Source organism: Canis aureus, chromosome 11 (assembly GCF_053574225.1).
Source record: "Canis aureus isolate CA01 chromosome 11, VMU_Caureus_v.1.0, whole genome shotgun sequence".
NCBI classification, from domain to species: domain Eukaryota; kingdom Metazoa; phylum Chordata; class Mammalia; order Carnivora; family Canidae; genus Canis; species Canis aureus.
Genome location: NC_135621.1, coordinates 10,174,724 through 10,201,727, shown reverse-complemented (window position 1 = coordinate 10,201,727; position 27,004 = coordinate 10,174,724). Strand labels below are relative to the sequence as shown.

The following is a 27,004-nucleotide window of genomic DNA, read 5'->3' as shown; positions in this document are numbered from 1 at the left end:
CAACTTGCTGATTGTAGGGACAATGGTGTATTTTGTTATTGATAACAAGCCCCTTTCAACTACACTTGAGTTTATGTTAATGAGATGACTTTTGGAAAGCCCCTAGATGATTTAGGGGATTGGGGCTGATTGCCCAGGAATCAACCCTGTGATTAAAGGATTGGAACTCCCCAACTTCCTGGGAGGGAAGCGCTCTGAGAGATCGAGATCTTTATAAAAAACAAAGAAGATGGGTTCACAGAGCTTCCTGGCTGATGAATATGTGGAAGTGCTGGGAGAGGAGTGCTCCCAGTGAGGGCATGAAAGCTTTGCACCAACTTCCCACATAAATGCCCTGTGTCTCTCTCTTCCATCCTGCTGTTCCTGAGTTATATCCCTTCATAACAAAATGATCATCTAGTGAGAAAACCTCTTCCTGAGTTCTGTGAGCCACTCTAGCAAATTAATTGAACCCGAGGAGGGCATTATGGGAACCTTCAATTTATAGCCATAGGTCCATCAGAAGCATAAGTAACAACAGCTTGGCCTTGTAATTGACATCTGAAGGGGAGGTGGGGGAGTCTTGTGGGACTGGGCCTTTTGCCAACACGTGGGATGTGACATTATCTTCAGGTAGACAATGTTAGGATTGAGTCAAATCATAAGACATCCAGATGGTGTTACAGAATTGCTTGATATGTGGAAAACCCACATGTCTGGTATCAGAAGGGAAGTAGCATTGTAATAGAGTATTGAGAATATAGTAGACACACAAAAGCATGTGTTTTTCCTTGTTTTCCATATGTATGTATTTATATATATAGGAGTAAAATATACATAACATAAAATCTACCGTTTTAGTCGCTTTTAGGTATACAGACAGTTCAGTGGCACTAAGGACATTGACACTGCTGGGCAACTATCTCCACTGTCCATCTCCCAGGATTTTTTTATCTTCTCAAACTGAAACTTTGTATCTATTAAACAGTAACTCCTACCCGGTAAGGAACCACCATTCTACTTTCTGTCTCTATGACTCTTGGTTTTCATGACTTCGACTATTCTAGGTACCTCATATAGATAGAATCGTATAATATTTGTTCTTTTGTGCCTGGCTTATTTCATTAGCATAACATTTTCAAGATTCATCCATGTTGTGGCAGGTATCAGAATTTAACTCCTTTCTAAGGCTGAATAATATCCCATTTTAGATATTTGGCACATTTTTGTATGTCCATTCATCCTTCAATAGATGTTTGAGTTGCTTCTGCGTTTTGGCTACTGTGAATAATGCTGCTGTGAACGTTGGTGTACAGGTATCTGTTCAAGTCCCTGCTTTCAATTCTTTTGAGTATGTCTCTAAAAGTGGAGTTGCTATGTTTAATTTTTTGAGGCACTGCCATACAGTTTTCTATACCAGTGGCACCATTTTACATTCTCACCAGTAATTTCTTATTTCTCCATGTGCTCTCCAACACTCATTATTTTCTGTTTTGTTTTGTTTTTTAAATAACAGCCATTCTAATGAGCTCAGAATATATTTGTGCATATTGCATATATAATATATGCACAAATCCCCTTATCTTGAATGTATAAGAAATGGTGTTGGGAGCAATACATGTCTGGGCAAAGACCTTCTCATTGTCTGAAAAGACTCACACTGGCCATCACACATGTGGTCCCAGCACCACGAGCAGCACATGCTCCCAGCAGTTAAGCCAACAGGCTCCAACCACTGCAACACTGACTGATACAGATCTGCCTCTGTTAGGACAAACAGCTCTCAAAGAAAGGCCACAGGAGGGGATGAGGGAAGAGGCTGGGGAGCTGGACATCTTTGTTCCTGCCTTCACCTGCTCAGGACGTGAGCCAGTTCACTTACTGAACCCAGGATCAGAAGAGCTGGAGGAGAACACAGATGAAAAAGGGAATTAACTGCTTTAAGTGTCAGCTTATGCTAACATATACATCTCCAAACCCCATTTCGGCTCTCTTGTTTTACTGTGGAACCATCAAGCTTTAGAAACAATTTTTTTATTTTGGAATCCATTCATCTTTCTTTACCACAAAACAGTCCTGTGCCAGAATCTGGTTCTTTTCTCATGGGTCTAACATTTCAGCTTGTTATAAACAGCATATGGATATAGATTATGCAATGATAATGTGTGCTACATTCCAAGGGCTTATATTTTCTGTATATATATATATATATATATATATATATATATATATATCAAGTAATTATTGTATTGATTTTTCTCTACTCTAAAAATAAATATCAACCAAGTAAAACTCAATATATATATATACATATATTAATATATGTATATATATATATTCTTTTCTGATCTACAAATAGAATCCCTTCTTTTACTGATTTCAAAATTGTAAAAGCCCTGCGCTAAAAAATGAGAAAGCACCCCTAAAAGAAGTATTATATAAGTACCTAGTTTTTGGATAAAATTCTAGATGTGTCCTTAAAGACACCAAACGTACTGAAGCCTAGTAAAAGATTTTCTAATAATCAACTTCTGACTAACTCGTCAGTGTCGATGTTCTATCAGCCTTACATTTTTCGTGTGTCCCATGTTAGACGAATCTTGCCAAATAGCATATCCAGACTTAGACGTCAGTCGTCTCTGGGCATGCTTAGCTGCCATTTATTATCAGAACACAGTTCAGCCATTATCTCTTAAAACACACAGAGACATGCACATGCAGATGAAGCTTCTCACACAAGCAAAGTGTATGTTAACAATAATCACCAGGAATTTCTGAAACTCATATGTCAAAAAGCATCATCTTCACTTCCATGGACCTTTCTAGATGAGAACACACAAAGGTTCTGTCTTTGCAATAACCTGACTTCCACCTTCTTCAAAAAGAGCTTAGAAAAGAAAGAAAGAAAGAAAGAAAGAAAGAAAGAAAGAAAGAAAGAAAGAAAGAAAGAAAGAAAAGGAAAGAAAAGAAAAACCAGGAGGAAAAAGGATACCCGAAGGCATTTCTCATCAATTGCTAAATGGGTCAATATATTTGTAACTCTATCTCCTTTTCTTTTACACCAAGCGAGTGATGAAAACCTGATGGGACAAGCGAGCAACCCACGAACATCAAGTCACTGGGGTGCATTCACAGAGATAGACACAAGCCGGCCCGAGTGGGCACACAAAGATTAATGCTGGGAACTGCAAAAGCAGCAAGTGAAAACATCTCCACCATGACAGGAAGAGGTTAAAAAAGTTTAAGAAAATGACTGAATACAGTTACTAAGACTAAGGCAGTGAAAGGGATTAATTTTTCAATTTTCTTGAAAAGCAGGAATCAATCTGTGACCTGGCTCCCCAGGTATTACACACAGACCTCAAGAGCACAGTCATTTAGAGAGGAACTGCTTCAAGGAGCCCGGCTAAAACTACAAAGACATGAAATTCCAGGCAGACACAGGAAATTCTCTGGGGAATAAAAGAATTTTATGACTCATAAGATTAAAATCTCCCCAATACTCAGTAAAGTAATCTAATGAAGTATTGTCACCAGGAAAGGAGTTTGATAAATTTATGTGTTGTACGGGAAAGTTTTAAGCAAAACAGGAAATTGGACTGACTTGAACCTATATTCATTTGTGATTTTTTTTCCTCTCAGGGTAAAACTAACTTCAAGGACACCAGGATTTTTTATATGGTGTGACATTCTGTAGGATGCCACATTTTTAACTACTGGGGTTTTAAGCAAAATCTCATAACCATATTAAAATTAAAAAAAAAAGATCAAGTCAGCTCAGGATTCAAATGTGGGTCATTTTGAAGGCTCTTAGTCTTCAAAGTTAATGCAATTTGAACGAAGTTCTAAGAGTTGAAGGTAAAGGCATGGGCCAGATGCCAATGTAAAGGGAAGGAAGGAGGTCACATTTTTCCTGGGGAGATCACCACCAACAAAAACTAGACACAGCATTGTTTTCTCGACTTCAAACAATGCTTAAACATTGACGGAAATCCACATCAAGAAGCCTATCCTTACTTCACGACATGTTCCATTTTTTTTTCTTTCTAATTTAATGCTAATTCAAAATTTTGCCTGTTCTGTATGAGATTCCCTTCTGGTAATGGGTTGTAAAAACAAATCAAGCAACGAAAGCCTCTGCTTCATCTTTCCCAGGATGAACACAGCCTAATGCCCAATATATAACTATGAGTTCGATGCAGATTACTTGTATTTCATTTAGTTCAGTTCTTAGTTTCACCTCTGAGATATCTGTCTGCATCTTTCTATTTTGGTTTGATTCTGTAGTCCACTTAAAACAGTAAATGTTTACACTAAAAGGACAAGAGAATGTGTGATGTATTTTAACTGTCACAAGTGTTGTGAACAGCAGCAGCTGGAAGAAGAATGTGTCGTCCACTTCACTGTTATTCGGAAGCCTATTAGATTCTTCAAATCAGCAGTTACATCCTTCAGTGCTCGTATATATTTTTTAATGATATTTTTTTATCTTGGAAAAATGCAGTTACATTTCTAGAGTTCACTTGTGCTCTGCACTGGGTTCTGCACTAACGTTCTGCTGGTGTAGGGAGTGAACTCGTCATTGGACGTGGAGCTTTTCTTTTCTTATTTTAGGTCACTGGTTCAGATGAAGACAAAAAACCAGGGGCAAATGGAAGGAGTTCCATCCGGGGTATTACCTAGAGATCTCCGTGAAGTGTGCTTAGTCTAGTTCATCTGCAATGATCACTCACATCATTCCTGAACTCATTAGGATATGGCTCTTGTCAAAGGCTTACTTAGAACAAACATGAAAACAAGTTGACACCCTTAATATTTCCGAATCTGGTGAAATTCCACCAATAAAACTGGATAAGTGTATAACACCCTTGCTCTTATTTGCTGTGATATCGGGTCCAGTGGGAACACCTCTGGAGAGAAGTGGAGTCCAGGGCTATGCTGGAGAATGAGGACAACCAATACATACATAATTAGACGACACATTCAGTTCAAGAAATAGTTGAAGGTAGACAAAAGCCTACCTAATCCAAATCCTCCCTACCTCTCCAAACACATCTCAAAGCACTCTCCCCTGTGCTCCACCCACACTAGTCTTCTTTCCATTCCTCTAACATGTCAGGTTCATTGCTGTACTAGGATCCATTGCATTTGCTTTCTCCTCTTCTTACAATATTGCCCCAAACTCTTTGCTTGGATTCTTATACTTCTGAACTTAGCTCGAACACCACCTCCTCACTGAGGCTTTCCCAGAAACCTCTATCTAAATTAGTGCTTCTCCCGACCACCACCACCACCACCCTTCCCTATCATCTGATGCTTCCTATTTCCTCTGCACCTCTTAGGGGATGTCATCATGTTTGTTTACTTACTTGGAGCCACACACTTACACATATTAGAATGTAAACTCCTTATGAGCAGGAGCCCTGCCTGTCTGTTTACCACTGTTTCTACTGTTCCTAAAGCAGTATATATTTAATGAATAGATGTGTGCCACATTCTACAAGAGGCTGAGGCTAAAACAACATGAACAGATATACATTCACTCTCAAAGCCTTATAAAGAGAGTGGACACTGGCAAGTTATCATAATACAGTAATTGTTTTGCAGGGGCCACATAAGTCTAGTAGAAAGAGCCTCCATATATCTTACCAGGAAAAAAAGACAAAACAAAACAGGTCTATTCCCAGAGAACAGACTGTCCAAAGGCACAGAAATAGCCATAACAGCACAATTCTGCTTTGGGTGAATTAGTTCACGTTTTATACACTATAAACTGCTGAGGGTGGAGGTGGAGAGAGGAACTTGAACTTGAACAGTGAGCAGGATCTAGCTCACAACAGTCCTTCCCTGACATACAAAGAGGGATTTCATCCTATGGCCAATGGGAAGCCATTGACAAATTCTGGGCAGAGGAGTGACATAATTAGACGTACATTTTAGAAAAATAACTGATAAAAGATTCAGGTGATTTAGAAAATCAATGACAGGTAGGGAGCAGAGAGACAGCCAATTATTTCACAATAAACATGTATCATAGAAAGGAAAAGGGACTTAATACAGGAAACGCTCGAATTTTGCTGAACATTCATCTTGTCTCTGGATGGTTTTATTAGGCCATATGCTGTGACATTCACCCCTGGTGCAGTCCTAATGGAGGGTCTAGACACCAGTGCCTATTTTAAGAAGTGTTATCTACAGGGGCTGAACTGGGTGCTAGATAGGAAGCTTTCTTTTTTTTCAATGCTTAGGTATTTAACAGTCCCTGTTAAATACCTAAATATTGTAGTGTCTTGAATACAGACAAGATTTAGAAGAAGATTGCTGCCACTAAGCAGGGAATTCTGTTTCATGGGCGTATGGACATCCCCCCCCCCCCTTCAGACCCAAATTTTTTAGTGCCAGTTCTAGTAGAAATAGTGTGACCTATACAATGCATTGAGGCAACCTGCAATACATCATGTATGCAAGGCTGAAAAACAGAGGCAAGAAAGTTGGAAGTCCTCCCCGGCCAAGCACAGGAAGACCAGTGAAGGGTAGAGTGTGGGTATAGCTTCAGGCACATGAGTTTGCAAAAACATAATACTTACAGTCATCAGGCACCCATCACAGAATTTCTGGGATTACCAAGTACAATGGGGATGAAAGGAGATAATGATGCAATCTCCAACTTGGAGGAGAGCCCTATGGATACATGACCTGTCAGTGGTAATATCCACACTTAACAGCCTTTTTCAACCAGAGTTCCTGGAGAGGATTAGGCTTGAAAGTCCTGGTGTAAGACCTAACCTAAGGCATCTGGTGCAGGTAACTAACTTGGGAAAACTGAGAAAATACATATTCAATCATTTTCTGTGGCCTATGGGCCAGATGAGGAATCTAGGGTCAAAAAGTCAACAGGGGTTTTGCTATTTTCTCTTTTGTTTCAAGACCTGCACTTAGGTGCATTCCAGTGCTTGGGGCTATTCTCAACAAACCCACACCCTCTCTTGCCCAGCTTTCTCCTACTCATCCTCCAGGTTTCAGCTTAAAGCCAGAGGTTCTCGTTATTGCTTATAACTAAGTGAGTATGCCTTGAACTCGGACATGAAGGGTCCAGGCCTGAAATCCCTTCTATGTCAGGCAAAGGGAGAGAAATTTCATCCTGTAACCAATGGGAAGCCATTGAAAAACTCTGGACAGAGGAGTGACATGATCAAATTTACTCGTCCCAAAAACCTCATACCTCCTCTGTGTAATCTTATTTAAAAAACTCATTCAAGCTATAAGATGAATAAGGTCTGAAGAGCTAATGTATAACATGTTTATACCAATAGAGTCAATAACACTTAGTTTATAATTAAATTTGCTAAAACAGTAAAACTTACTCTCACCAAAAAAAAAAAAAAAAAAAGTTAAAAATATGTGAGGTGAGTGGATGTTAATTAACTCAATAGGAGGAATATTTCCACAATGTATACATATGTCAAATCATAACAATGTACACTTCAAATATTTTAGCATTTTATTTGCCAATGATACTCAATAAAGGTGAAAAAATCTGCCCCAAAAAACCCTCCAAAAAACTCTTTCAATTAAGGCAGGGCCTGAGTCTATGCTACTTCATATATATTCAGTGTCCAACCCATTAGAACAAGTGTTGAATTGATATTTAAAATAATGAAGAAAGAAAGAAAGAAAGAAGGAAGGGAGGGAGGAAGGGAGAAGGGAAGGGCACCATCCAATATTTGAACAAATGTGCCTTGACTGGAAGCTAGAAAAGAGGGCATTTTAGCAATTTAGAGGCACTCTTAATCTATGGGAAACTATCAAGTGCTACTTACCAAGACCAGCACTGAATACCTCCCAAAGAGTGCGGAAAGAAAATTAGTATTACCCAGGGGTACATGATCAATGCAATTAGATAGAGCAAGCTGTACTTCTGATATGTTGTTAAATGAAAAGCACATCCACTGAAATGTCATTTTCAGTTCTAACTATTAGCCCTGTCCAATTAATTATGATGATCTTGGGCTATTTGGAAATCTCTGAACATGGCATAAAATTTCAAAGCCCACCTAAAATTTCAAAGCCCACAATAGACAGAATGAAGAAGGGCACAGGTAAAGGCAAAATAATCACTTATTCTTCTCCTGGGACTTCGAGATGGGAATGTATATAGCATACTTCAGGTAAAAAAAATTAAATAAAATAAAAAGGGTTTAGAATTGAGTGAAAATATGACTATAGTAATGGTATCAATAAGCAGCCCTCAATACTTGATGAGGTTCTCCCCCAAAAAGGCTTTGGTAATCCATGTGCTGCTGCCTTTCTGAGCTTGTATCATTTGTAAACCAAGAGTGTCAGGCACATGATCTTTAATGTTCATTTTTCTTTTTTTTTCTTTTTATTTAAAGATTTTATTTATTATTCATGGAGACACCCAAAGAGAGAGAGGCAGAGAGACAGGCAGAGAGAGAAGCAAGCTCCATGCAGGGAGCCCGATGCGGGACTCGATACTGGGTCTCCAGGATCATGCCCTGGGCCGAAGGCAGGAGCTAAACCGCTGAGCCACCCAGGGATCCCAAATGTTCATTTTTCAAATGCTAATGTTCTGTTCTTCTAAAACCAAACCATGACAAGTCACACCCTCCGTTTTATATATGTATATATATTTATTGTATGTTACATATATTCTTAGTATATACTAAATATATACGCATACACTATGAATAATCTAGTTTATAATGATTTCATCAATAGATTACAGAATAGCAATACAATGATTCTTTCTTCCCTTCCATCAATAAGCATTCTTTTTTTTTTTTTTTGCATGTTTGAGTATCTGAAAACTAAAAACAGCTCATAAAGGGAATTTTGTGAGAATTTAAGCATTTTCTCACGACCAAGAAGATATGGTGATCATTACAAATTTTTCCAAGGTGAAAGAGTCCAAAGTTTGCATTCGTTTGTACAGATGAGGTTTTAAAAAGGAAATATGAGGGATCCCTGGGTGGCGCAGCGGTTTGGCGCCTGCCTTTGGCCCAGGGCGCGATCCTGGAGACCCGGGATCGAATCCCACGTCGGGCTCCCGGTGCATGGAGCCTGCTTCTCCCTCTGCCTGTGTCTCTGCCTCTCTCTCTCTCTCTCTCTGTGACTATCATAAATAAATAAAAATTTAAAAAAAAAAAAGGAAATATGAATATAATAGGTAGCGAAGGTACAAAGGTTGCGCAGGTGACCATGGAGAGGACGTACTTTATTCAACCACATAGTATACAGATATACAAAACTGATATAAAAAGAAACAACAAGATAGACTCCCCTGTGGAAATCTCACATTCCTACTCCTCTTAGCATTTGAGAAAAGAAAATGTCACAACCAAAAAAGAACTAAAGTCTCCATGGCATATTCAGAGGTAGGAACACCCTTTTGTTCATCTTTCGGTACATCTTTTACCTGTACAACCTTCATTATTATGGAAGTAGGAAAAACAGACTTGATGCAGTATACACTGTATCTGAAAACAAAACTCTATTTTGCTGAGCTTTACTTATTTGAAAAGCACACTTAATTGAAAGCCTACATAATGAGTACACAACAAATACCCACGTTGTTGAAACAAAATGAGAATGAGATTGCCTATCAAACTTGCTACCTAATAAAAGGGAGGTTTGGTCTACTGGCGATAGTTCTGATAAGTAGGACCATGGCATAAAGGTCTTCAGCAAATTTCACCTGGGGAAAGCTTAATAGGATGAAGCCAGACAGAGCAGCAAATATAACTCCTACACTCATTCATTCCACATCACTCTTTTTATTTCTGTTTAGCTCATCTGTTAAAAAGGACACAAATAGCCAAAAATAACTGACTGTATACGAAATTGTGACAGGTACTATGCTAAGCCTTTTAAGTCATTTAATCCTCTCAACGATCCTCTGAAGATAGCACTATTATTTTGTAACAGTGTTAGCAGTTAACAGAGATTAAGCAATTTCCCAAGATTTCACACAACTAACAAGTGGCTGAGCTGGGATTTGAATCCAGAGGCTGTGCTTTTACCTATCTTCCTAACGAAATCCCAATAAGTGTTCTGGTACCAACCAGAAAACAGCATAAATAAATCTATTAAAGTATCAACTGGGGATCCCTGGGTGGCTCAGCGGTTTAGCACCTGCCTTGGGCCCAGGGCGTGATCCTGGAGTCCTGGGATCGAGTCCCACATCAGACTCCCTGCATGGAGCCTGCTTCTCCTTCTGCCGGTGTCTCTGCCTCTCTCTCGCTCTCTGTGTCTCTCATGAATAAATAAAATCTTAAAAAAAAAATAAAAATAAAAATAAAAGTATCAACTGGGTAAATTATTTGTAACATATATGATAATAATGTTTCCAAGGTTCATGGTACTGTAACATGCTTTAGTATTTGATGTGTTTTTCTGGCTGAGTAATATTCCATTAAATAAATATACCACATTTTATTAATCTACTTATTAATTGATAGACATTTGGATTATTTCCATCTTTGGGCTATCATGAACAATGCTACTATGAATATTTGTGTACAAGTTTCGATGCAGACATATGTTTCCAATTCTCTTGGTTTTATCCTAGGAGTGATATATGCCAGCAGGGTCACATGCTGACTCTATGTTTAATGTTTGAAGGACTGCCAAACTGTTTTCCAAAAAGGCTGTACCATTTTACATTCCCTCCAGCAATGCATGAGGGTTTCAATTTTTCTATATCCTTGCCAACATTTGTTATTGTCTGTCTTTTTTATTATAACCATCGTATTGGGTGGGAAGTGGTTTCTCATTGTGGTTTCACTTGCATCTTCCAAATGGCTAATGTTTTGCCTTTTTTCAAAAGTGTGTATCGGCCATTGGTATATCTTTTTTGAAGAAACATCTATTCAGATCCTTTGCCCGTACTTTCTCTTCTGGCCAACAAATGAGGTTTATTTTTCTAAACTCATCAAAATCAAGTTAAATTTGTATAACTTTTGAAGTTTTATTTAAATCTAAATTATTTTTAAAAGCAGAATTAAATGCAAGTGAACAGCTAAGAGAAATTCTTTTTGAAATCTGCTTTCTGTATTATCCTTCTTTAAAGATCATAATGATTGACTAAACCAGTACTAATGGAAATGAATATTAAAACAAGAAATGAATATTAACAAGAAACTCCTGAGTTATCACTACCAACACCAGTAAACACAAATCTGTTTTTTGACAAATAAATTGTAAATATATAAAGTGTAAGTGTGATGATTTGACATACACATACTTTGTGAAATGATTACTACAATCAGGTTTTTTAACACATCCATCAACTAATAAATTAATTAAATTAACCCCTGATCAGACATATGGTTTGAAATTTTTTCTCCCATTCTGTAGGTTGCCTTTTATTTTTGCTAATAATAATTTCTTTTGCTGTGAAGAAGCCTTTTAGTTTTATGCAGTTCTACTTGTTTATTTTTGATTTTGTTGCATGCCCTTTTGGTATCATATCCAAAACTGCCAACACCCATGTCAAGAAGCTTTTTCCCTACACTTCCTTATAGCCATTTTATAGTGTCAGGTCTTACATTTAACTCTTTAATCTGGTTCAAGTTAGTGTTTGTGAGTGGTGTAAGTGGCCTAATTTCAGTATTTTGCATGTGATTATCTAGTTTTTCTAGAACCCTTTCTTGAAATGACTATCCTTTCCCCATTATGTATTCTTGGCACCGTTGTCAAGTCTTAGTCGCTGTATGTCTGGGGTCCCCATTCTGCTCTGTCTATATGTTTGCTTTTACACCAGTACCACACTGTTTTGATTACTAAAGCTTTGTAATGTATTTTGAGACCAAGAAGTATGATACCTCAGCTTTATTCTTCTTTCTAGGGATTTCTGTAGCTATTTCGGGTCTTTTGTGGTCCCGCATGAATCTTGGGAATTTTTTCTCTATTTTTGTGAAAAAATGTCATTGGAATTTTCATACGGATTGCACAGAATCGGTAGATAACTTCAGGAAGTAGGGACAGCAATATTTACTCTCTTCTGATCCATGAGTACAAGATATCTTTCCAGTCATTTGGGTTTTCCTCAGCTTCTTTTATCAATGTCTTAGAGTTTTCAATATATAGATCTGTCATTTCCCTGGCTAAATTTATTCCTAAGTACTTTATAGTTTTTTAAAAAGATTTATTTATTCCAGAGAAAGAGAGATAATGCAGTGAGGAGGGGCAGAGGGTAAAGGAGAGAGAAACTCAAGCAGACTCTGCTTTGAGCATAGAGCCCAACATGGGGCTCAATTTCACCACTGTGAGATCATGATCTGAGCTCAAACCAAGAGTAGGACACTTAACTGACTGTGCCACCCAGGTACCCCAGTACTTTATCATTTTTTATACTATTGTAAGTGGAATTGTTTTATTTCTTTTTCACGTAGTTCATTGCTAGTGTATAGAAAAGCAATTGATCTTTATATATTGATTTTGTATCCTGCAATTTTACTGAATTTATTAGTTCTAACAGCTTTGTAGTGGAATCTTTAGAGAATTCTATATATAAGATCATGTCGTCTGTGAACAGATATCATTTTACTACTTCCTTTCCTATTTGGATGCCTTTTATTTCTTTTGCTTGCCTAATTGTTCTGACAATGAATTCCAGCATTATGTTGAATAAGACTCACGAGAGTGGGCACCCTTGTCTTCTTGCTCATCTTAGTGGGAAAGCTTTCAATCTTTCACTATTCTGTACGATGTTAGCTGTGGGTTTGTAATGTATGACCTTCCTTATGTTGAGGTACATTCCTTTTTTATATCCAATTTATGGAGAGTTTTTATCATGAAAGGATGCTGAATTTTGTCAAATTCATTTGCTGCATCTATTGAGATGATCATGTAATTTTTATCCTTCATTCTATTAATGTGGTATGTCACATTTATTGATTTGCCTATCGCTGAAACATCCTTGCACCCCAGAGACCAATGTAAATTGATCACAGCATATGATCCTTTTAATGTGCTATTGAATTCAGTTTGCTAGTATTTTGTTGAGAATTTTTGCTTCTATATTCATTAAAGATGTTGGCCTGTAATCTTTTTTTTTTTTGTAGCATTCTCATCTGGCTTTGTTAATAGGGCAATGCTGGCCTTGTAAAATGAGTCTGAGAGCATTCCCTCCTCTTCAGTGTTCTAGAAGAGTTTGAGAAGAACTGGCATTAATCCCCCAAATATTTGGCAAAATTCATCAGTGAAACCATCTGGTCTGGGCTTTTCTTTGTTGGGAGGTTTGTTTATTTGTTTGTTTTGCTATCTCTTTTTATTTAGTATTCAAGATGATTGTTGTTTTGTTCTAGTGGTACTTTTATGCTAAATACTTAAGTACCCTACTTACTATCTTTTTAAAAAAAATTAATTTCAATGTAGTTAATATACAATTTTATATTAGTTTCAGGTGTACAATATAGTGATTCAGCAATTCCAGACATTACTCAGTGGTCATCAAGAAAACTGTACTATTAATTCCCTTCACCTATTTCACTCATTCCCACTCCCACCTCCCCTCTGGTGACCATTTGTTTGTTCTCTATAGTTATGTTGGAAGGTTTTTCATTACTGTTTTAGTCTCTTGTATTGGTCTGTTCAAATTTTCTGTTTCTTCATGATTCAGTATAGTAGGCCGTGAATTTCTAGGAACTTGTCCATTTCTTCTAGTTTATCCCATATTTTAGCATGTTAGTTCATAGTAGTCTCTTACTATCCTTTCTATTTCTGTGTCAATTGTAATGTCTCCTTTTTCATTTCTGATTTTATGTATTTGAGTCTTCTCTCTTTTTTTAATTTGTCTAGCTAAACATTTATCACTTTTGTTTACATTTTCAAAATATCAGCTCTTATTTTTGTTGATTTTCTACTGTTTTTCTGAGATGTCCACTTTCAGTATAAAGACACAGATGCATTAAAAGTAAAGGAATAAAGAAAGATATACCATAATAACACCAATCAAAGGAAAGCAGGAATAGCTATCCTCATTTCAGACAACGTAGACTTCAGAGTACACAAAGAGGACATTATATAATGATAAAGGGGTTAATTCTCCAAAAGGACACAGCTATCTCTAATAGTTATGTTCCTAACAACATAGAGGCAAAATATATGAGGCAAAACTTATAGAACTTCAAGGAGAAATAGACAAATCCACTATTATAGCTGGAAACTTCAATACCCCTCTATCACTAATTGATAAGTTCAGCAGGCAAAAAATCAGGAAGGATATAATTAAACAAAATAGCATCATTAATCAGCTGGATCAAGTTGACAATTACAGAATACTTTGTCCAGCAATTGCACAGTACATGTTCTCAGCTCAAATGGAACATTCACCAAGATCTGGGCCACTTTAACAAATTAAAAAAAAAAAGCCAAAGTACATGTTTAGGCAATGGAACTAAATTAGAAACCACTACCAGAAAAAGAGATGGAAAATCCCAAGTACTTGGAGATTAAACAACACTATGAAATAACATATGGGTCAAATTAGTGTCAACATTTTAAAAATATTTTTAATTAAATGAGAATGAAAATACTCATTTATCAAAATTTGTGAGATGCAGCAAAAATAGTACTTAGAGGGGAATTTGTATCATTGAATGTATATAGAAAAGAAGAAAGAACTAAAATCAATAATCTAAGCTTCAACTTTGGAGAATCAAGATTAGATTAGAGAAGGAAAAGAAAATTAAATCCACTGTAAGCCAAAAAAAGAAAAATAATAAAAATTAGAACAGAAACCAATGAAATTGGTGACAGGAATTGAATAGGGAAAATCAATAAAGCCAATTATCTGATTCTTTGAAGAGACCAATACAATGTATATACTTCTAGCCAGGTTAACTAAGAAAATAGGGAATGACAAATTACTTATATTGGAAGTGAAAGAGGAGCCATCACTACTGATTTCATGGACACTAATAGGATAATAAAGGGGTATTATGAACAATTCTATACCCACAGATTTGGTAACCTAGATGAAATAGATCAATTCCCTGAAAGACACAATCTATCACAATTCAGACAAAGAGAAATAGGTCATCTGAATAGGCTTTTTAAAATAGGCTATTTAAAATTTGAATCAATAATTAACAGCCTTCCAAAACAGAAACCACTAGGCCTGGCTGGGTTCACGGAGTTCACTATATCAAACATTTTAAGGAAGAAATGAGAGCTAAGTTCTATAATCTCTTTCAGAAATACAATTGATTTTGTACATTGATCCTGAACACTGCAACCTTAATGAATTTTTTTTATTAATCTAATAGATTTTTATTGGATTCTTTAGGATTTTCTATATACAAGATATCACTTGCAAATAGAGATAGTTTTACTTATTCTACTTATTCTTTTCCAATCTAGATACCTGCTTGTCCTTCCTTCTTTCCCTCCCACTTTCCCTCCCTCCCTTCCTTCCTTCCTTCTTTCTTTTTGTCTAATTACCCTGGCTAAAATCTCCAATACAATGTAGAATGCAAGAGATGAGAGTGAACATCCTTGTCTTGGAGGAAAGCATTCAATCTTTCACTATTAAGTATATTGTTAGCTTTGGGTTTTTCATAGATGCCATTTATCAGGTTGAGGAAGTTTCCCTTCTATTCCTAGTTTGTTGAGTGTATTTATCTTGAAAAATTGTTGGATTTTTGTCAAATGCTCTTTCTGTGTCTATTGAGATAATCATGTTGTTTTTGTCTTTATTCAATTGATGTAGTGTTTTAGTTAACTGCTTTTTTAAAAAAGATTTTTATTATTTAATTTTATTTAATTTTATTTAATTTTATTTATTATTTTGAGAGAGCATGAGCCAGGCAGAGGGAGATAAAGAGAGAAAATCCCAAGCAGGCTCCATGCTCAGCACAGAAACCAACGTAGGGCTTAATCTCATGACCCTGAGATCATGACCTGAGCTGAAATAAGAATCAGATGCTTAACTGACCGAGCCACCCAGGCACTCCTATGTTAATTGCTTTTTCAATGTGAAACCAACTTTGCATTCCTGAGCTAAATTCCACCTGGTAATGTATTATATATTGCAGTATTTGGTTTGCTAGTATTTTGTGGAAAATTTTGTGCATGTATTCATAAAAGATACTGGTCTGTAGTTTTCTTTTCTTGTGATCTTTGATTAGTTTTGCTATCAGAGTAATAGTGACCTTGTAGAATAAGATGGAAGTATTCCTTCCTTTTCTATTTTTTGGAAGAGTTTGTGAAGAATTGTTCATTCTTTTTAAAATATTTCTTAGAATTTACCAGTGAAGCCATCCTGACCCACACTTTCCTGAGTGCTAACTTAATCTTTTTACTTGTTTATTTAGATTTTATTATTTCTTCTTGAGTCAGTATCATAAGGTTGTGTCTTTCTAGAAATTTGTCCATTGCATCTAAGTTACCTAATTTGTTGACATCTGCTTGACTATTTTAAAATAAATATGTTAATTTTATTTTTTATTACTTAAGTGATACATTCTTAATCCTAAATTTTTGATCATACAGAGGTATTTAATATGTAAATATACATATTCAACATATATAAGCATTCAGTTCTTATATATGAATATATTTTACGTAAGTGGCATCATATTCCATATACTTCTACAAATTAAGAACCTTTCCACAAGTCTACATAATTCCATTTAATCAGAGGATGGAATAATTTATCTTATTGACTAATAAATACTTTGTATTAAAACATATTTTAAGACAATAAAAATATACTATAGATATATATTTAGTGGCATGAAAAGTGTTCATAATACTTTTCTGCTTAGTGGGAAAAAATAGGTTACAAAGTATTATATCATGATAAATTCATTTTTATTTTAAAAAATTAAAGGAAGACATTGAGTGTATACATAACTATACACATGTTGACAATAAGATTGAGTAATAGGATTACTAGAGATTTTTACTCTGTGATTTCCATATTTTATAAAGCCTATATGTATTTTTATTTATGTATGTATGTTTTTCCCTTATGAGCAAGTATATACACACATACATACAAGGCAAGAATAGCAAACAGAAAGAGTAAAACAAGTTGGCGGGTACTCTAAAAGTTGTGTGTGTCCCTAATGAAAAAACGGGAAAGACTTAAATTATTCAATTTAAAAATATTCTCTTACAAGATTTTTTAAAAAACCAAAATTCAGTTATATTATAAGTACACATAAATTAACTTGATGAAGAAACAGCAAAGATATACAAGGTGAATACAATTCAAAGAAAGCAAGGACGATGTTCCAGAATGGAGTAGCATGATATATTCAAAGTGTAAGAAGGAAAAAACCTGCAACTAAGAATACTCTCAGCAAGGCTATCATTCAGAATAGGACAGAGAAAGAATTTTTCAGACAAGCAAAGGTTAAAGAAGTTCATCATCACTAAACCAGCCTTGTAAGACACACTACAAGGAATTCTTTGAGTGGAAGAAAAAGGCCATAATCAGGAGTAAGAAAATTATGAAAGGAAAAAATTTCACAGGTAATTTATAAACATAATAAAAGTCATAGATTAATCACTTATAAAAAACCAGTATAGAGGTTAAAATACAAAAGCAGTAAAATCAATTATATCGATAAAAATCAGTCAAGAAATTCATAAAATAAAAAGATGTAAAGGATGGCATCATATACATAGGACAGTGTGGGGGAGAGGGAGTAAAAATGTGGTGCTTGTAGAATGGTTTCAAACTTAAGCAACCACCAACTGTTATATGCATAAGATGTTATATATGAACCTAATGGTAACCACAAATCAAAAACTTGTAATAGATATACAAAAAAATAAATAAATAAAGAGAAAAGCATCCAAGCATTTCATTAAAGAAAGCCATTAAACCACAATGGAAGAGAGCAAGAGAGAAAGGAGCAGAGGAGATCTACAAAAACAACTATAAAACAAATAACAAAATGGCAGTAAGTACACATCTATCAATAATTACTTTGAATAAATGGACTAAATGCTCCAATCAAAAGACAGAGGGTAACGAAGTGGGTAAAAAAGCAAGACTCAACTATAAGCTGCCTAGGAGAGACCCACTTAACACCTAAAAACCTATGAAAGTGAAGAAATGGAAAAATACTTACCATGCAAATGAAAGTGAAAAAAACAAGCTGAGTTAACAATACATATAAAACAGACTTTTTTTGTATATATTTTTTTATTGGAGCTCGATTTGCCAACATATAGCATAACACCCAGTGTTCACCTGTTAAGTGCCCCCCTCAGTGCCTGTCACCCCTCATCCCACCCCCTGCCTACCTCCCTTTCCACTACCCCTTGTTCATTTCCCAGAGTTAGGAGTCTCTCATGTTCTGTCTCCCTCTGAAAAGTCCAGGGCCAGATGGCTTCCCAGGGGAATTCTATCAAACGTTTAAAGAAGAAACAATACCTATTCTACTAAAGCTGTTCCAAAAGATAGAAAGGGATGGAATACTTCCAAACTCACTTTATGAGGCCAGTATCACCTTAATTCCAAAACCAGACAAAGACCACCAAAAAGGAGAATTATAGACCAATATCCCTGATGAACACAGATGCAAAAATTCTCAACAAGATACTAGCCAGTAGGATCCAACAGTACATTAAGAAGATTATTCACCATGACCAAGTGGGATTTATCCCCAGGATGCAAGGCTGGTTCAACACTCGTAAAGCAATCAACGTGATAGATCATATCAACAGGAGAAAAAACAAAAACCATATGATCCTCTCAATAGATGCAGAGAAAGCATTTGACAAAATACAGCATCCATTCCTGATCAAAACTCTTCAGAGAGTAGGGATAGAGGGAACATTCCTCAGCATCTTAAAAGCCATCTATGAGAAGCCCACAGCAAATATAATTCTCAATGCGGAAACAATGGGAGCCTTTCCCCTAAGATCAGGAACACGACGGGGATGTCCACTCTCCCCACTGCTATTCAACATAGTACTAACATAGTACTAGAAGTCCTAGCATCAAAAATCAGACAACAAAAAGAAATAAAAGGTATTCAAATTGGCAAAGAAGAAGTCAAACTCCCCCTCTTTGCAGATGACATGATACTGCATGGAGAAAACCCAAAAGACTCCACCCCAAGATTACTAGAACACATACAGCAATTCGGCAGTGCAGCAGGATACAAAATCAATGGCTAGAAATCAGTGGCATTTCTATACACTAACAATGAGACTGAAGAAAGAAAAATTAAGGAGTCAATCCCATTTACAATTGCTCCCAAAAGCATAAGGTACCTAGGAATAAACCTAACCAAAGAGGTAAAGGATCTATACCCTAAAAACTGCAGAACACTTCTTAAATAAACTGAGGAAGACACAAAGAGATGGAAAAATATTCCATGCTCATGGATTGGAAGAATAAATATTGTGAAAATGTCAATGCTACCCAGAGCAATGTACACATTTAATGCAATCCCTATCAAAATACCATGGACTTTCTTCAGAGAGTTGGAACAAATCATCTTAAGATTTGCGTGGAATCAGAAAAGACCCGAATAGCCAGGGGAATATTGAAAAAGAAAACCAGAGCCAGGGGCTTCACAATGCCATATTTCAGGTTGTACTACAAAGCTGTGATCATCAAGACAGTGTGGTACTGGCACAAAAACAGACTTTAAAACAAAGACTGTAATGAGACAAAGAAGGACTCTTCATAATGGTTAAAGGGAATATGCTGAGTAAATAAATATTTATAATTGTATCAAGGATATATTAAAAGGATATCTTGGGACACCTGGGTGGCTCAGCGGTCGAGCATCTGCCTTTGGCTCAGGGTGTGATTGCGGAGTTCTAGGATCGAGTCCCACATCGGGCTTCCTGCATGGAGCTTGCTTCTCCCTCTGCTTATGTCTCTGCCTCTCTCTCTCTCTCTGTGTCTTTCATGAATAAATAAAATCTTTAAAAATAAATAAATAAATAAATTGATATTTTGATATAACAATTTTGAGTATATATGCACCCAACATGGAAGCACCTAAATAAAGCAATTAACAGACACAAAGAAAGAAAATGACAATAATACAATAAAGTAAGGGATTTTTACGTCCCATTTACATCAGTGAATAGATTTTCTAGGCAGAAGGTCAACAAGAAACATTGCCTTTCATAAAGCCAGATGGACCTAACAGATATATTCAGAACATTCCATCCCAAAAGAGTGGAATATACATTCTTTTCAAGTGTATGTGGAATATTCTTCAGAAGAGATCACGTGTTAGGCCAGAAAAGAAGTCTCAATAAATTCAAAAAGACTGAAATCATATCATACACCTGTTCTGACCACAATGGTATATGAAGCTAGAAATCCATAAAAATAAAAAAAAAACCTGAAAAGAAAACCAATACAAATACATGGAGACTGAATAACATGTCACTAAACAATGAATGGATCAACCAAGAAATCAAAGAGGAAATAAAAAAATACATGGAGACATGAAAATAAAAACACAATGGCTTCAAAACCTTGGATACAGCAAAATCTGTTCCAAAAGGAAAGATTATAGCAATACAGCAATACAGGCCTATCTCAAGAAGCAAGATAAATCTCAAATAAACAACCTACCCCTACACCTGAAGGAGCTAGAAAAAGAAGAACAGTAAAGTCCAAAGCCAGTAGAATAACAAAGATCAGAGCAGATATTAATGAAATAGAAACTAAAAAAATAATGGAACAGGTTGATGAAATGAGGAGCTGGTTCTTTTAAAAGAGCAATAAAAGTGATAAACATTTATCCAGACTCATCAAAAAGCAAAAGCAAAACAACAAAGAGGACTTAAATAAACAAAATCAGAAATGAAGAAAGAGAAATAACAAGTGACATCACAGAAATATGAAAGGTTATCAGAGAATATTATGAAAAATTACATGCCAGCAAATTAGACAACCTAAAAGAAATGGATAAATTCCTAGAAACATACAACCTTCCCACACTGAATCAGGAACAAATAAAAAGTTTGAACAAATTGATTATCAGCAATGAAACTGAATCAGTAATCCAAAAACTACCAACAAACAAGAGTCCAGGACCAGATGGCTTCACAAGAGAATTCTACCAAACATTTAGGGAAGAGTTAATAATACTCTTCTCAAACTATTCCAAAAAATAGAACACGAAGGAAAGCTTCCAAATTCATTCTACAAGGCCAGCATTACCCTGAAACCAAAAGTAGGTAAGAAACCACGCAAAAAAGAAAATAATAAGCCAATATAAATGCAGTAAAGAACTGAGGCAAGATGGTGGAAAAGTAGGGGTCTTCAATTCATCTGGTCCCACAAACTTACCTAGATAACTTTCAAAACATCCTGAACATCTACAAATTCAACCTGAGATGTAAAGAGAGAACAGCTGGAATGCTACAGAGAAACGTGATCGCTTCTGACAAGCCACTCTGCACTGGACAACATGACTAGAAGGAAGAATTCACCACAAAAGAAAGAACCGGAAGTAATACTCTCCACCACAGATATGTTGGATGTGGATTTAAATGCCATGTCAGAGATACAATTCAGAAGCAAAATTATAAAATTACTGGTGGCTCTGGAAAAAAGCATAAAGGACTCTAGAGATTCTCTTACTGCAGAATTGAGATCTAATCAGGCCAAAATTAAAAATACTTTAAGCGAGATGCAGTCTAAACTGGATGCTATAACTGTAGGGTTAAGGAGGTGGAAAAGAGAGTGAGTGACATAGAAGACAAGTTGATGGAAAGGAAGGAAGCTGAGGAAAAAAGAGAAAACAATTAAGAACCCACAAGGAAAGGCTTCGGGAAATAAATGATAGGTTGAGAAGGAATAATATTCATCTTATTGGGATTCCAGAAGAGGTAGGGAGAGAGGACCACAAAGTATATTTGAAATAATCATGGCTGAGAACTTTCCTAATCAGAAAAAGGAAACAGGCATTCAGATCCAAGAGATGGAGAGGACCCCCCCACACACACCAAGTTAACAAAAACCGCTCAACACCTCAACATTTAATAGAAAAACTTGCGAATTTCAGAGACAAAGAGAAAATTCTAAAAGCAGCTTGAGACAAGAGATTCTTAACTTATATGGGAAGAAATATCAGATTAACAGCAGACCTCTCCACAGAGACCTGGCAGGCCAGAAAGGGCTGGCATGATATATTCAGGGTCCTAAATGAGAAAAACATGCAGCCAAGAATACTATATCCAGCAAGTCTGTCATTCAGAATAGGAGAGATAAAGAGCTTCCAGGATAGACAGAAACTGAAAGAATATGTGTCACCACCAAACCAGCTCTGCAAGAAGTACTAAGAGGGACCCTGTAAAAGAAAGAGGAAGTCCAAAGAAATAATCCACAAAAACAGGGACTGAATGGGTAATGTGGTGACACTAAATTAATATCTTTCAATAGTTACTCTAAATGTGAATGGGCTAAATGATCCCATCAAAAGATGCAGGGTATCAGACTGGATAAAAAAGCAAGACACAACTGTATACTGTCTACAAGATACTCATTTTAGACCTAAGGACACCTCCAGCCTGAAAACGTAGGGGTGGAGAACCATTTACCATTCATGTGGTCCTCAAAAGAAAGCTGGGGGTAGCAATCCTCATATCAGATAAATCAGAGTTTATCCCAAAGACTGTAGTAAGAGATGAAGAGGGACACCATATCACACTTAAAGGGTCTATCCAACAAGAAGACCTAACAATCATGAATATTTATGCCCCTAATGTGGGAGCTGCCAAGTATATTAATCAATTAATAACCAAAGTAAATACATACGTAGATAATAATACACCAATAGTAGGAGACTTCAACACAGCACTCTCAGCAAAAGACAGATCTTCTAAGCAGAACATCACCAAAGAAGCAATGGCCTGGAATGATACACTGGACCAAATGGATTTCAAAGATATATACAGAACATTCCATCCAAATGCAACTGAATACACATTCTTCTCAAGTGCACATGGAACATTCTCCAGAATGGACCACATATTGGGTCACAAACCAGGTCTCAGTTGATACCAAAGGACTGGGATTGTCCCCTGCATATTTTCAGACCACAAAGCTTTGCAACTAGAACTCAATCACAAGAAGATATTTTGAAAGAAACTCAAACATGTGGAGGTTAAAGAGCATCCTACTAAAAGATGAATGCGTCAACCAGGAAATGAGAGAAGAATGAAAAAGATTCATGGAAACTAATGAAAATGAAAATACAACTGTTCAAAATCTTTGGGATAGAGCAAAAGGAGTCCTAACAGGGAAATACAGTGCTCGCTTCGGCAGCACATATACTAAAATTGGAACGATACAGAGAAGAGTAGCATGGCCCCTAACAGGGAAATATATTGCAATACAAATCTCCCTCAAAAAATTGGAAAAAACTCAAGTACAAAGCTAACCTTACACCTAAAGGAATTGGAGAGAGAACAGCAAATATAGCCTAAACAAGCAGAAGACAAGAGATAATAAAAATTAGAGCAGAACTCAATGAAATAGAGACCAGAAGAACTGTAGAACAGATCAATAAAACCAGGGGCTGAAAAAAAAAAAAAAAACCAGGGGCTGGTTCTCTGAAAGAATTAATAAGATAGATAAACCCAGCCTTATTAAAAAGAAAAAAGACTCAAATTAATAAAATCATGAATGAAGAGGAGAAATCACAACCAATACCAAGGAAATAAAAACTATCTTAAAAACATATTATGAGTAACTATATTCCAACAAATTAGGCAATCTGGAAGAAGTGGATGCATTTCTGGAAACCTACAATTACCAAAACTGGAACAGGAAGAAATAAAAAACCTGAATAGGCCAATAACCAGTGAAGAAATTGAAGCAGTCATCAAAAACCTCCCAGGACACAAAAGTCCAAGGCCAGATGGCTTCCCAGGGGAATTCTATCAAACATTTAAAGAATAAATAATATCTATTCTACTAAAGCTGTCTCAAAGGACAGAAAGGGAGGGAATACTTCCAAACTCATTCTATGAGGCCAGCATCACCTGTATTCCAAAACCAAAGACCCCTCCAAAAAGTAGAATTACAGACCAATATCCCTGATGAACATGGATGCAAAAATTCTCATCAAGATACTAGCCAATAGGATCCAACAGTACATTAAAAGGATTATTCATCACACCCAAGTGGGATTTATCCCTGGACTCCAAGGGTGGTTCAACACTCGTAAGCCAATCAACATGATAGGTCACATCAATAAGAAAAAAGAACGATATGATCCTCTCAATAGATGTAGAGAAAGCATTTGACAAAATACAGCAACCATTTCTGATTAAAACTCTTCAAAGTGCAGGGATAGAGGGAACATTACTCAATATCATAAAAGCCATCTACAAAAAGCCCAGAGTGAGTATCATTCTCAATGGGGAAACACTGGGAGCCTTTCCCCTAAGATCAGGAACATGACAGGGATGTCCACTCTCACCACTGCTATTCAACATAGTACTAGAAGGCCTAGCCTCAGCAATCAAACAACAAAAAGATATAAAAGTCATCCAAATTGTCAAAGAAGAAGTCAAACTCTCCCTCTTTGCAGATGACATTATATTGTAGATAGAAAACCCAAAAGACTCCATCCCAAGATTGCTAGAACTCATTCAGCAAGGGGGTAGGATATAAGATAATGCACAGAAAGCAGTGGCATTTCTATACACTAACATAAGATACTTAGGAATAAACCTAACCAAAGAGGTAAAGGATCTATACTCTAAAAACTATAGAATACGTATGAAAGAAATTGAGAAGGACATAAAGAGATGGAAAAATATTCCATGCTTATGGATTGGAAGAATAAATATTGTGAAAATGTCTATGCTTCCCAGGGCAATGTACACGTTCAATGCAATCCCTATCACAATACCATGGACTTTCTCCAGAGAGTTGGAACAAATAATCTTAAGATCTGTATGGAACCAGAAAAGACTCCAAATAGCCAGAGGAATATTGAAAAAGAAAACCAGAGCCTGGGGCATCACAACGCCTGATTTCAAGCTGTACCACAAAGCTGTGATCACCAGGAAAGTGTGGTACTGGCACAAAAACAGACACATATGTCATGGGAACAGAATAGAGACCCCAGAAAAAAACCCTCAACTCTATGGTCAACTCATCTTCGACAAAGCAGGATAGACTATCCACTGGAAGGACAGTCTCTTCAATAAATGGTGTTAGGAAAATTGGACAGCCATATGCAGAAAAATGAAACTGGACCAATCTCTTACACCTCACAGAAAGATAAACTCAAAATGGTTGAAAGATCTAAATGTGAGACAAGAATCCATCAAAATACTAGAGGAGAACACAGGCAACACCCTTTTTGAACTTGGCCACAGTAACCTCTTGCTAGACACATCTATGAAGGCAAAGAAAGCAAATGCAAAAATGAACAATTGGGACTTCATCAAGATAAAAAACTTCTGCACAGCAAAGGAAACAGTCAACAAAACTAAAAGGCAACCTACAGAATGGGAGAAGATATTTGCAATTGACGTATCAGATAAAGGGCTAGTATCCAAGATCTAGAAAGAACTTATCAAGTTCAACACTAAAGAAACAAACAATCCAGTCAAGAAATGGGCAGAAGATATGAACAGACATTTCTCCAAAGAACACTTACACACAGCCAACAAGCACGTGAGAAAACGCTCCGCATCACTTGCCATTCATCAGAAAAGACGAATACTCACCATTTGCTTCCACATGGATGGAGCTGAAGGGTATTATGCTGAGTGAAATAAGTCAATTGGAGGACAATCATCATATGGTTTCACTCATATGTGAAATAGAAGAAACAGTGAAAGGGATTTTAGGGGAAAGGAGGGAAACTGAGTGGGGAAAAATGAGAGAGGGAGACAAACCATGAGGGACTCCTGACTCTGGGAAACAAACAAAGGGTTGCAGAAGGGGACGAGGGTAGGGGTTGGGTAACTGGGTGACAGGCACTGAGCAGGGCACCTGATGGGATGAGCACTGGGTGTTATACTATATGTTGGCAAACTGAATTTAAATAAAAAATTTTTAAAAAGAACATAGATGCAAAATTCCTCAACATAATATTGGCAAGCCAAATCCAACAATACTTTAAAAAAATCATTCACCACAATCAGGTAGGATTTATTGCAGCGATGCAAGAGTGGTTCAATATTCACAAATCTTTCAACATGATATATTAACAAGGGAAAGGATAAAAACCACATGATCATTTTAATAGATACAAAAAAAGCATTTGACAAAGTACAACATCCATTCATGATAAAAACTCTCAACAAAGTAGGTTTAGAAGCAGTATACATCAACGTAATAAAGGCTATACATGAAAAGTCCACCCTAACATCATTCTTAATGGGAAAAAACAGAGTTTTCCCCTAAGGTCAGGAACAAGACAAGGATGTCTGCTCTCACCGCTGCTATTTAACACAGTACTGGAAGTCCTAGCCATAGCAGTCTGACAGTGAAAAGAAATAAAAGGCCTCCAAATTGGTAAAGAATAAGTAAAAATTTCACTATTTATATATGACATGACACTATATACAGGAAATCCTAAAGACTCCACCAAAAAATTACTAGAACTGATAAACGAACTCAGTAAGGTCACAAGATATAAAATTAACATACAGAAATCTGAATGTGCATTTCTATACACTAATAATGAAGTGGCAGAAAGAGAAATTAAGAAAGCACTCCCATTTACAATTGCACCAAAAAGAATAAAATATCTAGAAATAAACATAACCAAGGAGGTAAAAGACCTGTGCTCTGAAAACCTAAATAATATTGATGAAAAAAAGTGAATATAACCCAAACAGATGAAAACATACTCCATGCTCATGGTTTGGAAGAATCAATATTGGAGTGCCTGGCTGGTTTAGTCAGTAGAGCATGCAACCTTTGATCTCAGGGTTGTGAGTTCAAGGCCCATAATGGGTGTAGAGCTGACTTAAAAAAAAATAACCAATATTGTTAAAATGTCTATACTACACAAAGTAATCTACATATTTAAAGCACTCC

General features: G+C 36.4%; 1 protein-coding gene and 1 non-coding gene across 2 annotated transcripts in view; one reads left to right on the top strand and one right to left on the bottom strand.

Annotated features, from left to right (window-relative positions):
* MSRB3 (methionine sulfoxide reductase B3) overlaps positions 1-27,004 on the bottom strand; it is a 177,076-nt gene that overhangs the window by 39,636 nt on the left and 110,436 nt on the right. The gene's annotated exons all lie outside the window — the stretch shown is intronic.
* On the top strand, positions 23,248-23,353 carry LOC144324467 (U6 spliceosomal RNA). Its single transcript, XR_013389971.1, has one exon. It is a non-coding gene; the product is annotated as a U6 spliceosomal RNA (small nuclear RNA).